Below are 14,734 nucleotides of genomic sequence, written 5' to 3' on the forward strand. Positions count from 1 at the left end.
TACTAGCCTCCATGTTCAAATACAAAAATTAAAACCAAAACCCTTGCTTTGATACCAGTTGATGGGGATATAAAGTGGAATAACTTTTGTATATGAACAAATACTAGCAGGCCATGATATGCAGCGAAATTAAATGAAATCACAATAAAATAGAATACCAAGATATACGTGAAAAACCCTTCCAATATGAAGGGTAAAAACCACGGGGCAAATTAAAGATAATCCACTATGAGAATAATGAATATACAAATCACAATCTCTTGCCCTAAACCCTAGTAGCATTCACAAGAGAATAACTAGGATACAAGGATCACGTCATTGTTCACAATATCTAAAACCTCCCCAAGTAATCATAGTAAGAGTCTACTGTAGATTTGATCTAACCAGATATGAGAATACTGCTAGATGATTGAGAACAGTCTCTCTGTGTTGTCCTTGTTTTCTTCCCTTTCTTTCTCTTGTTTTTCTGCCTTTTTGTTCTCCTCTTTGCTACTGCAAAGCTCTCCACGTTGCTGCTCTTTTCTGCCCAAAAACGCAGCCACCTCCGTTGTGCCTAAATGCAACCACCATAGCCCCCTTATATTGATCTAGGGTTAGGTTAAGAGGGGGTGTGGGTTGTGGGCTGAATATGGGCTATCAGCCCAATAGACCCGATGATATATTGATCTACCTTATCTATCTTGATCAACTGTAAAACTCTGATTTGTCTAAACCAATCTTATGAGATTTCTTGAACCAATCTCCAAATATGAAATCAATTTGATCAACATAATCATTAGTATAGAAATCTCTTTTTTTATTATAAATTATTCATCGGTCCTTATAACTACTAGTTATTAGATAATGATGATCTTGAAATCATATTTGTGACATCTATCGAATCTTTAATAAGCGACTTAAAATTTTTTTTTTTCTTTAGGCTGAACAAAGACTTTTACGCTTACAATGAAAATAAAATCATCTGCACTAATAAAATCAATATTATCCATATTGTCTAAATCTTGTTTAATCTTGACATCTTCAATCGTAGAAAAATGCATCACACTTGATAATATTTCTTTCCCATTTTCAATTGATAAAGGATCTTCAGTTTCTTCTAATTTTGCATAATGTAGTTCTTCTGATTTATTTTCAAACTACATACGAGGATATATATGTTGTGCCCTTCAGTTTATTCTAATTTTCCATCATACACTTCTTCTGATTTATTTTCAAACTGTATAGGATGAAATATATTAGTGTCTGATTCTCATACACTTTGAACTATTACTATTATGTTAATAGAAGCACAAATAACATGTATATGTTACCCTCACTTAGTGATATTGTTTGTGATATCTATGCTTCATAAAATTTATAAATGACATGCTCATATTTTCAGCTTTTTAGTTTGAAATACATATTTTCAAAAAATATCATTCTTAGAATTTTATGAAATATTGATTGAGAATGCATAAGCATTAGTATTTATGTTAAGTATAGTATAACAAGTCAAACTATACTAGCGAACTTGAATACGAGAATATGTTATGGTAATAATCATGCAAATTGTGACTAGAAGTGGCGATTGAATTTTAATCGGCTTTTAGTGAATCTCAAGGCTTAAATATGTTTGACTATGATTAACATTAGAAAGTTTAACTTTTAAACATTATTTATCATAAGCTACTTAGGTATGGATGGAGTAATAAAAAAATTAATGGCGACGAAAATCAAATAGGAGTATTATACCAAATGTTGAGATGCTTAAGTGAGATAAAAAGATGATTTTAGACCAAAAATATCATCTTTGTCAAATTAAATTAAACTCAATTGAAGTTGCTACAATATTAAAATTATACAAGTAAATGAAAAAAAAAATCATGAAATCAGGTCAAATGGGATTGAACCATTAACTTCAAGATAACTTTTAAGCACCTCTACCTTATTTGACCTCATTCTCTTTACTAACCTAATAACTCGTGACCTTTTCTTTCTTTCTTTAGCTATTCTCTCAACTTTTCTTAAGGGGGCCAAGAAACCCAAGTTCTAAGGAAGATTGAGATAAGAAAAACCCCAAATCTTCCCTTACTATACTTAGGGTTTCAGTTGTATACATTATAGGTTGATCTGTTCAACTGCTTTTGAGTAATCTAGACTTCAAATTTATCTTTAATTTTTGGATATATTTTATATAAATATTTTATGATTCTAAAGGCTTGAGTATATGTTTAATCTAAGATTGGTGCATAGAGTTAATACTTTCCAAATTTAAGATAGTAAGAATCTCTAATTTTCTGATAAGGGATTCTATTCGAGTTGAATTGACCCTTGAAGAATATGATTAGGCTTTGTTCTTTTGAAATATTTTAAAAAAATTCTCTTATAATTTTGTGATATTTGGAATTGAAAAAATACCACCTCCGTACACCATGATATGAGATTTATAAATTCAGATAGTCATAGCCCTTTCTTTAAGTTGTTGGTAGTTAAATTATGAGGATAGTTTAGTCAGTTTGAATAGTGAGAAAACAAATTCTTCATAATCATATAATGGTATAATAGATATTAACTAATTCATTTGTTTATAGAGTGAATTATTAAAAAATTGGTGACTTAGGCAATGTAAGCTAAGTTAGCATCTTAGTCGTAAGGGTGCCTCGCTACTTAGGCAACGCAAGCTATGTTCGTGTCTTTACCGCAAGGGTGCCTCACGACTTAGGCAATTCCAACTAAGCCCGTGACATGGAGGGGAACACATACTTTGCTTTGGGAATGATTTCCTTATCAAAGTTGTAACCTTATTCTACCAAATTACATAGTTGTGGTTGGTTTTATTGTTTAATGAACGAATGTGTTTATCTTAAATTTTTAGTTTTCCTCGTTCTCCTATTGAATATTTGTTGTGTAAAATGGATTCGCAAGTAGCACTAGATAGGTATGGGATACACAAGGTATGCATGAGAGTTCTTAGTTGACTTTAACTATTAATTCTTCATGGGTAGATGATCATGTTTTTGAAGGTGGATGGCATCTTAGATTAGTATTAAAGTTTAAACTTGCTTCGCCAAATAATAGTTAAAGTTATTGTTGCAAGAAAATATTTTGCTTTGGTAGGATAAGGAATTTGTATTTTTTTTTTTTGTACAAATTAGAAGTAACCATAGCCATAGATCACAGAAAATAATTTTCAAATGATAAATATATTATTACATATATTCAAGCCATTTTTCATGCTTTAAGAAGTCGACTCTAAATACTTGAGACATCTCATATGTTTTCTATATAATGAATGCATTAGGAAGCCACAATATTTGTATTCAAATGATAGAATTTCTTTCGATCCATATTATTTTCAATATGCAGTTTTTAATCAACCAAACATTGATTCTTATGCATGCTCAACCAACATTTCTTAGAATACAAAAAATAATATTTTTGAAAATGAGGTACTTCAACTATAAAAGTCGAAAACATGAGAATGTCATTTATCATAATTATGAAATATGGATATAGCAAATTATATCACTAAGTAAGGGTAATATATATAATTTATTTATACTTCTATTGATTTTCTTATTATAATTTAATGTCTGTAAGATTCTAGCACTATAAAACCAGGCACCCTCTACTCTCTCACTTATTAGAAATCATAAAAAAGAATCAAGTAGAATAGAGGATACTTCGAAACAAAAAGCTCATATTGAATATTAAAACTTTATAATATCTCAGAATCTCTAAGCCTTTGCTTTAATTTATCTTTTCTCTTTGTTGTATTCCTAAAGCATTGCATGCGTCCTTATTTATAGAGAGGTAACCTTAAGACTTTGACTTCAACGATGATACGAACTCCTATCTTGACTTGACTTTCTAAACTAAAATCCTATCAAATCATAAAGTTTGATTTAATATTCCTGTAGCCCCCCCTAAATTAAACTTTATAAAAATAAATATTGTAAAAAGTCTTAAAACTTGATGTAATCTCCTTCGTTGTTGTTGCTGCGTTTAGTGTTTTCTAGATTTTCGGAATTATAAGCCATGCAATCCATAATACCAAACCATATGTTTGATCTACCTTATCTATCTTGATCAACTGTAAAACTCCGATTTGTCTAAACCAATCTTATCAGATTTCTTGAACCAATCTCCAAATATGAAATCAATTTGATCAACATAATCATTAGTATAGAAATCTATCTTTTTTTTTATCATAAAATATTCATCAGTCCTTATAACTACTAGTTATTATATAATGATGATCTTGAAATCATATTTGTGACATCTTTCGAATCTTTAATAAGCGACTTTAAATTTTTTTTTTCTTTAGGCTGAACAAAGACTTTTACGCTTATGATGAAAATAAAATCATCTGCACTAATAAAATCAATATTATCCATATTGTCTAAATCTTGTTTGATCTTTACTTCTTCAATTGTAGAAAAATGCATCACACGTGATGATATTTCTTTCCCATTTTCAATTGATAAAGGATCTTAAGTTTCTTCTAATTTTGCTTCATGTAGTTCTTCTGATTTATTTTCAAACTACATACGAGGATATACATGTTGTGCCCTTCAGTTTATTCTAATTTTGCATCATACACTTCTTCTGATTTATTTTCAAACTATATAGGATGAAATATATTTCGTGTATGATTCTCATACACTTTGAACTATTACTAGTATGTTAATAGAGGCACAAATAACATGTATATGTTACCCTCACTTAGTGATATTGTTTGTGATATCTATGCTTCATAAAATTTATAAATGACATGCTCATATTTTTAGCTTTTTAGTTTGAAGTACATATTTTCAAAAAATATCATTCTTAGAATTTTATGAAATATTGATTGAGAATGCATAAGCATTAGTATTTATGTTAAGTATAGTATAACACATCAAATTATACAAGCGAACTTGAATATGAGAAAATGTTATGATAATAATCATGCAAATTGTGACTAGAAGTGGTGGTTGAATTTTAATCGGCTTTTAGTGAATCTCAAGGCTTAAATTAGTTTGACTATGATTAACATTAGAAAGTTTAACTTTTAAACATTATTTATCATAAGTTACTTAGGTATGGATGGAGTAATAAAAAAATTAATGGCGACAAAAATCAAATAGGAGTATTATACCAAATGTTGAGATGCTTAAGTGAGATAAAAAGATGAGTTTAGACCAAAAATATCATCTTTGTCAAATTAAATTAAACTCAATTGAAGTTGCTACAATATTAAAATTATATTAATAAATGAAAAAACAAACCATGAAATAAGGTCAAATGGGAATGAACCGTTAACTTCAAGATAACTTTTAAGCACCTCTACCTTATTTGACCTCATTCTCTTTACTAACCTAATAACTCATGACCTTTTCTTTCTTTCTTCAGCTATTCTCTCAACTTTTCTTACAGTGGTCAAGTAACCCAAGTTCTAAGGAAGATTGAGGTAAGAAAAAACCCAACTCTTCCCTTACTATACTTAGGGTTTCAGTTTTATACTTTATAGGTTGATATTTTCAACTGCTTTTGAGTAATCTAGACTTCAAATTTATCTTTAATTTTTGGATATATTTTATATAAATATTTTATGATTCTAAAGGCTTGAGTATATGTTTAATCTAAGATTGGTGCATAGAGTTATTACTTTCCAAATTTAAGGTAGTAAGAATCTCTAATTTTCTGAGAAGGGATTCTATTCGAGTTGAATTGACCCTTGAAGAATATGATTAGGCTTTGTTCTTTTGAAATATTTTAAAAAAATTCTCTTATAATTTTGTGATATTTGGAATTGAAAAAATACCACCTCCGTACACCATGATATGAGATTTATAAATTCAGATAGTCATAGCCCTTTCTTTAAGTTGTTGGTTGTTAAATTATGAGGATAGTTTAGTTAGTCCCAATAGTGAGAAAACAAATTTTTCATAATCATATAATGGTATAATAGATATTAACTAATTCATTTGTTTATAGAGTGAATTATTAAAAAATTGGTGACTTAGGCAATGCAAGCTAAGTTAGCATCTTTGTCGTAAGGGTACCTAGCTACTTAGGCAACGCAAGCTATGTTTGTGTTTTTACCGCAAGGGTGCCTCACGACTTAGGCAATTCCAACTAAGCCCGTGACATGAAGGGGAACACATACTTTGCTTTGGGAATGATTTCCTTATCAAAGTTGTAACCTTATTCTACCAAATTACATAGTTGTGGTTGGTTTTATTGTTTAATGAACGAACGTGTTTATCTTAAATTTTTAGTTTTCCTCGTTCTCCTATTGAATATTTGTTGTGTAAAATGGATTCGCAAGTAGCACTAGATAGGTATGGGATACACAAGGTATGCATGAGAGTTCTTAGTTGACTTTAACTATTAATTCTTCATGGGTAGATGATCATGTTTTTGAAGGTGGATGGCATCTTAGATTAGTATTAAAGTTTAAACTTGCTTCGCCAAATAATAGTTAAAATTATTGTTGTAAGAAAATATTTTGCTTTGGTAGGATAAGGAATTTGTGTTTTTTTTTTGTACAAATTAGAAGTAACCATAGCCATAGATCACAGAAAATAATTTTTAAATGATAAATATATTATTACATATATTCAAGCCATTTTTCATTCTTTAAGAAGTCGACTCTAAATACTTGAGACATCTCATATGTTTAGAAAATATTTATTTCTATATAATGAATGCATTTGGAATCCACAATATTTTTATTCAAATGATAGAATTTCTTTCGATCCATATTATTTGCAATATGTAATTTTTAATCCGAGGAAATCCTCGATCGAATAATAGATCAAGGCAAAACCTCGTTGGAGGGAAAAACTCTAACCAGAAAAGTTAGGGTGAAAAAACCCTCCATGAGCCTACTCAAGGGGAGGCTCAATCGATTTCTTTACCCACAACCCGGGTCTGGCAAAGGAAAAAAAAGAAAGAAAAGCTCACAGCCCGAGCTAGGCCCTTACTTTATGCTCCATCTCAAATCAACTCTGAATAAGAATTCCTCTTGCATATATGTTTGTCAAACTCAAAACGAATAATGCGATTTATGATGAAAATAAAGTTCAAGTAGCATCAACATCCATGTGTATCCAATGTAAAACCAACACAAAATTGGTATGAAAATTCTTCAAAAAAATAATATGAGAAAGAAATCAATGAAAATTATAATGAGTTTGCTCATAAATGACGGGGCAAAGAAATAAAGAGGGTCGACCCTGATGGGGATATAAAGCGGAATAACATTTGTATATGAAAAAATACTAGTAGGTCATGATATGCAGCGAAATTAAATGAAATCACAATCAACTACAACACCAAGATATATGTGGTAAACCCCTCCAATATGAAGGGTAAAAACTACGGGGCAAACTAGAGATAATCCACTATGAGAATAATAAATATACAAATCTCAATCTTTTGCCCTAAACCCTAGCAACAATCACAAGACAATAACTGGGATACAAGGATCACGTCACTGTCCACAATATCTAAAATCTCCCCAAGTAATCACAGCAAGAGTCTACTATAGATTTGATGTAACCGGAGATGAGAACACTGCTAGATGATTAAGAACAATCTTTTTACGTTGTCCTTATTTTCTTCCCTTTCTTTCTCTTGTTTTTCTACCTTTTTCTTCTCCTATTTGCTACTGCAAAACTCTCCACGTTGCTGCCCTTTTTTGCCCAAAAACGTAGCCACCTCCGTTGTGCCTAAATGCAGCCACCACACCCCCCTTATATTGATCTAGGGTTAGGTTAAGAAGGGGTGGGGGCTGTGGGCTGATAAAGCCCACATGGGCTGAATATGGGCTGTCAGCCCAACAGACCCGATGATATATTGATCTACCTTATTTATCTTGATCAACTGTAAAACTCTGATTTGTCTAAATCAATCTTATCAGATTTCTTGAACCAATCTCCAAATATGAATTCAATTTGATCAACATAATCATTAGTATAGAAATCTATTTTTTTTTATCATAGAATATTCATTAGTCCTTATAACTACTAGTTATTAGATAATGATGATCTTGAAATCATATTTATGACATCTTTCGAATCTTTAATAAGCGACTTCAATTTTTTTTTTTTCTTTAGGCTGAACAAAGACTTTTACGCTTACGATGAAAATAAAATCATCTGCACTAAGAAAATCAATATTATCCATATTGCCTAAATCTTGTTTGATATGAAGCTGCAACTACTTCTCTTCAAATACGTTTTGAATCTAGTGGTATCTGACATCTATATGCTTTGACTTGGAATGAAACATTGAGTTCTTACACAAATGGATGACACTTTGGCTGTCACAATGCACCATATAATTTTCTTGTTTCAGCCCCAATTCTTGTAAGAATTCTTTCATCCATATCATTTCTTTGCATACCTCTCTAGCAACAATATATTCTGCTTCTGTGGTGGAGAGAGCAATACACCTTTGTAACCTGGATTGTCATGACATAGCTCTCCCTGCAAAAGTAAGTACATAACCTGAAGTAGATTTTCTCGTATATATATCTCTTAGCATATCTGCATCTGTGTAACCTGTTAACACATGCGGTCCACCTCCAAAGCTTAAACAAACCTTAGAGCTCCCTCTGAGATATCTAAAAATCTACTTCACTACTGCCTAGTGCTCTTTGCTTGGATTTGCAAGAAACCTGCTAGTAACACCAACTGCATATGCGATGTCTAGCCTCGTACATACCATTGCATACATTAAATTTCCAACAATTGAAGTGACCTGCAAGAGGAGAACTAATCAGTTTTGCATTGCTCACACTGAATCTTTCCAATACCTTCTCGATGTATTTCTCCTGTGACAACCAAATCTTCTTATTTTTCCTATCACGGAAAATCTGTATTCCTAGTATTTGCTTTGCTGGCCCCATGTCCTTCATTGCAAAAGATTCACTTAGCTCTTTCTTCAATCTGTCAATTTTAGACATATCTTTTCCAAGAATAAGCATGTCAACAACATAAAGTAAGAGAATAATAAAATTCTCACTAAACCATTTGATGTACACATAATGATCTGAAACTGTTCTTTTGTATCCATTTTCTGTCATAAATAAATCAAACTTTCTATACCACTGTCTTGGAGCTTGCTTTAGCCCATACAAGATCTTCTTCAATTTGTAGACAAAGTTCTCTTTACCTTTGACTTTGAAGCCTTCTGGTTGCTCCATATAAATTTCCTCCTCCAAATCCCCATGAAGGAAAGCTGTCTTCACATCTAACTGCTCAACCTCCAAGTCCTAGCTAGCAGCAATACTAAGAGCAACACGAATAGAAGACATTTTAACAACAGGAGAAAAAATCTCTTCAAAGTCAATACTTTTCTTTTGACCAAAGCCTTTCACAACTAATCTAGCTTTGTACTTTGGTTGAGAACAATATTCTTGAGTCTTCAACCAGAAAACCCACTTGTTCTTCAAGGCCTTTATTCCATTTGGTAGTAGCACCAAATCATAAGTATGGTTCTTCTGAAGAGCATCCATCTCTTTCTGCATAGCAATTAACCACTTCTCTTTCTGCTCACTTTCAACTGCTTCCTGGTAACTCTCTAGTTCACCTGTATCAGTAAACATCACATACTCATCTGTAGAGTATCTTTTGGAAGGTCGATGTTGTCTAGATGATCTTCTCAATTGAGGTTCTGCGGGAAGTTGCTCTCCAACTTCTTCTTGCTCAACATGTCCTATAGGTAGATTAACATCATGCTTTACACTATCTTCCTGCACATCTCCCCCATCACCCTAATAGACTGGAGGAGTAATTAGATTATAATCTGCTAATCCTTCTGCAGAAGTATTGGCTGGTGCCTTCTTCTTCAAATCTTCAAAAGTTTGATCCTCAAAGAAGACTACGTCTCTGCTTCTAAACACCTTCTGCTTTTCTGGATCCCAAAGCCTGTAACCAAAATAATCATATGAGTAGCCAAGAAAAATATATTCTTTAGACTTATCATCCAGCTTGGATCTCTCATTGTCTGGAATATATGCAAATGCATGACAACCAAACACTCTTAAATGCCTATAGAAAACATCTTTCCCTAACCATACATGCTCTGCAACATCACCATCTAGGGTTGTACATGGTGATAAGTTGATCACATCAACTGTAGTCCTCAAAGCCTCATCCCAAAACCTTTTGGGTAGCTTGGCCTGTGAAAGCATACATCTGATCTTTTCCATGATGGTGCGGTTCATCCTCTCTGTAATATCATTATGATAAGGTATACATCTGATCTTTTCCATGATGGTGCGGTTCATCCTCTCTGTAATATCATTATGATGAGGTGTACCAGGAACTGTCATCTCATGTTGGATCCCATATAACCTGCAATAATCATTATATAATCATGTATACTCACAACCATTATCTGATCTTATGCATTTCAATTGTCTTTATGTCTCCCTTTCAACCCTGGCATAAAACTCTTTGAAGACATTAATAATCTGATCTTTGGTCTTCAAAACATAGGCCCAAACTTTCCTGGAAAAATCATCTATAAAAGTGACAAAATAAAGTGCACCACTTATACCAAGAACATCAACAAATCCACTAGGAGTTTTTGTCCTCAAAAGACCACATACATCTGTATAAACATGATCTAAGGCATCCATTTTTCTAGACAAAGTAGGACTAGCAAATGAAACTATATGTTGTTTTCCTGCTAAACAATCAATACAAGGGCTCAAATGTATACCTCTGAGGTCTGGCAATACCTCTCTCTTAGAAAGAGCTTGCAGTCCCTTCTCGCTCATGTGTCCCAGTCGCCTATGCCACAACTCCATGCTGAAGTCTTTTTATGTAGTATTTAACTGCTCACTATAAGCTTTAGCCTACAACATGTACAAAGTATGACATTTCTTTCCATTAGCTATAACAAGAGAACCCTTACTGAGTTTCCATTGCCCTTTGTGAAACCTGCTATCATAGTCTTCATCATCTAGCCTTCCAACTGAAATTAAATTCAGCCTCAAGTCAACCACATGCCTTACATCCTTAAGCACCAACTTACAACCAAGGTTGGTCTTTAAATGGATATCACCTATGCCTATGATGTCTGCTGTGCCATAGTTGCCCATCTTGACAACACCAAAATTTCCAAACCTGTATGTAGCAAAAAACTCCCTCCGTGATATAGCATGATAAGAAGTATATGTGTTAATCACCCACTCAAGATCTTGACACACACAAGAAAAAATATCATCAAAATGAGACAAAATCAAATAATCACCACCCCGCACTGTAGTTGTGATATTATCTTTTGACTCTATAGACTCCACTTTTTTTCCCTTTTTCTTGCTCTTCTTAGGTTGCTTACATTGGTTCTTGTAATGTCCTTTCTCACCACAGTTATAACAAACAATATCTTTTCTTGATCTTGACTTGTTCCTACTCATAAGTGAACTATTTCTAGACTTTGATCTTCCTCTGTTCTCTGAGATAATTGCTTGTGAATCATTCTGAGATGTTGCTAAACTTTTTTTTCTCAACTCCTCATTCAACAAACTGCTTGTTACTTGACTCATAGTGATAACACCATCTGACGCAGAATTACTGAGGGAAACCACCAGTGTCTCCCAATTTTCTAGTAATGAACTGAGAAATAACAATCCCTACAACTCATCATCAAGAGACATTTTCATAGAGGATAACTGGTTAGTAATACTTTGCATTTCATTCAAATGCTCAGCAATAGAAGCACCATCTCAATATTTTAGGTTCACAAGTTTTCTAATCAAAAAAGCTTTGTTGCTAGTTGTTTTTCTTTCATAGAGTCTTTCCAACTTTTTCCAAAGAGAATATGTAGAAATTTCAGTAGAAACATGGTAAAAGACACTATCATCAAGCCACTGTCGAATAAACCCAATTGTTTTTCAATCTAACCTCTTCCACTCATCATCTGTCATCGTTGTGGGTTTTGCACTATCCCCCTGCAAAGGTCCATACAAATCTTTGCAATACAAGAGATCTTTCATTCTTGGTTTCCATATCATCCAATTGTTTCCATTTAAATTGATCATGCGAGAAACACTACTGGCCTCCATGTTCAAATACAAAAATTAAAACCAAAACCCTTGCTCTAATACCAGTTAATGGGGATATAAAGCGGAATAACTTTTATATATGAACAAATACTAGCAGGCCACGATATGCAGCGGAATTAAATAAAATCACAATCAAATAGAACACCAAGATATACATGGAAAACCCCTCCAATATGAAGGGGAAAAATCAAGGGGCAAACTAGAGATAATCCACTATGAGAATAATGAATATACAAATCTCAATCTCTTGCCCTAAACCCTAGTAACGACGACAAGAGAATAACTGGGATACAAGGATCACGTCACTATCCACAATATCTAATACCTCCCCAAGTAATCACAATAAGAGTCTACTGTAGATTTGATCTAACCTGAGATGAGAACACTGCTAGATGATTGAGAACTGTCTCTCTGCATTGTACTTGTTTTCTTCCTTTTCTTTCTCTTATTTTTCTGCCTTTTTCTTCTCCTCTTTGCTACTGCAAAGCTCTCAATGTTGCTGCCCTTATCTACCCAAAAACGCAGCCACCTCCGTTGTGCCTAAATGCAGCCACCACACCCCCCTTATATTGATCTAGGGTTAGGTTAAGAAGGGGTGGGGGCTGTGGGCTGAGAAAGCCCACATGGGCTGAATATGGGCTGTCAGCCCAACAGACCCGATGATACATTGATCTACTTATCTATCTTGATCAACTGTAAAACTTTGATTTGTCTAAATCAATCTTATCAGATTTCTTGAACCAATCTCCAAATATGAAATCAATTTGATCAACATAATCATTAGTATAGAAATCTTTTTTTTTTATCATAGAATATTCATTAGTCCTTATAACTACTAGTTATTATATAATGATGATCTTGAAATCATATTTGTGACATCTTTCGAATCTTTAATAAGCGACTTAAAATTTTTTTTTTTCTTTAGGCTGAACAAAGAATTTTACGCTTACGATGAAAATAAAATCATCTGCACTAATAAAATCAATATTATCCATATTGTCTAAATCTTGTTTGATCTTGACTTCTTCAATCGTAGAAAAATGCATCACACTTGATGATATTTCTTTCCCATTTTCAATTGATAAAGGATCTTCAGTTTCTTCTAATTTTGTATAATGTAGTTCTTCTGATTTATTTTCAAACTACATACGAGGATATATATGTTGTGCCCTTTAGTTTATTCTAATTTTGCATCATACACTTCTTCTGATTTATTTTCAAACTGTATAGGATGAAATATATTAAGTGTCTGATTCTCATACACTTTGAACTATTACTAGTATGTTAATAGAAGCACAAATAATATGTATATGTTACCCTCACTTAGTGATATTGTTTGTGATATCTATGCTTCATAAAATTTATAAATGGCATGCTCATATTTTCAGCTTTTTAGTTTGAAGTACATATTTTCAAAAAATATCATTCTTAGAATTTTATGAAATATTGATTGAGAATGCATAAGCATTAGTATTTATGTTAAGTATAGTATAACAAGTCAAACTATACTAGCGAACTTGAATACGAGAATATGTTATGGTAATAATCATGCAAATTGTGACTAGAAGTGGTGTTTGAATTTTAATCGACTTTTAGTGAATCTCAAGGCTTAAATTCATTTGACTATGATTAACATTAGAAAGTTTAACTTTTAAATATTATTTATCATAAGCTACTTAGGTATGGATGGAGTAATTAAAAAATTAATGGTGATGAAAATCAAATAGGAGTATTATACCAAATGTTGAGATGCTTAAGTGAGATAAAAAGATGATTTTAGACCAAAAATATCATCTTTGTCAAATTAAATTAAACTCAATTGAAGTTTCTACAATATTAAAATTATACTAGTAAATGAAAAAAAGAACCATGAAATAAGGTCAAATGGGATTGAACCATTAACTTCAAGATAACTTTTACGCACCTCTACCTTATTCGACATCATTCTCTTTACTAACCTAATAACTAATGACCTTTTCTTTCTTTCTTCAGCTATTCTCTCTACTTTTCTTAAGGTGGTCAAGAAACCCAAGTTCTAAGGAAGATTGAGATAAGAAAAACCCCAAATCTTCCCTTACTATACTTAGGGTTTCAGTTTTATACATTATAGGTTGATATTTTCAACTGCTTTTGAGTAATCTAGACTTCAAATTTATCTTTAATTTTTTTATATATTTTATATAAATATTTTATGATTCTAAAGGCTTGAGTATATGTTTAATCTGAGATTAGTGCATAGAGTTATTACTTTCCAAATTTAAGATATGTAGAATCTCTAATTTTCTAAGAAGGGATTTTATTCGAGTTGAATTGACCCTTGAAGAATATGATTAGGCTTTGTTCTTTTGAAATATTTTAAAATTTTTCTCTTATAATTTTGTGATATTTGGAATTGAAAAAATACCACCTCCGTACACTAAGATATGAGATTTATAAATTCAGATAGTCATAGCCCTTTCTTTAAGTTGTTGGTAGTTAAATTATGAGAATAGTTTAGTTAGTCCGAATAGTGAGAAAACAAATTCTTCATAATCATACGATGTTTATAGAGTAAATTATTAAAAAATTGGTGATAAAATTTAAATGAATTTTTAGATTAAGTATATTTTATTTTATAAGAGATTTTATCAAATATGTTTTTATGAATTATTGCTATGAATTATCATAAAACACTAATTCAAGAGGTGT

Source organism: Musa acuminata, chromosome BXJ1-5, assembly GCF_036884655.1.
Source record: "Musa acuminata AAA Group cultivar baxijiao chromosome BXJ1-5, Cavendish_Baxijiao_AAA, whole genome shotgun sequence".
Lineage (NCBI taxonomy): Eukaryota > Viridiplantae > Streptophyta > Magnoliopsida > Zingiberales > Musaceae > Musa > Musa acuminata.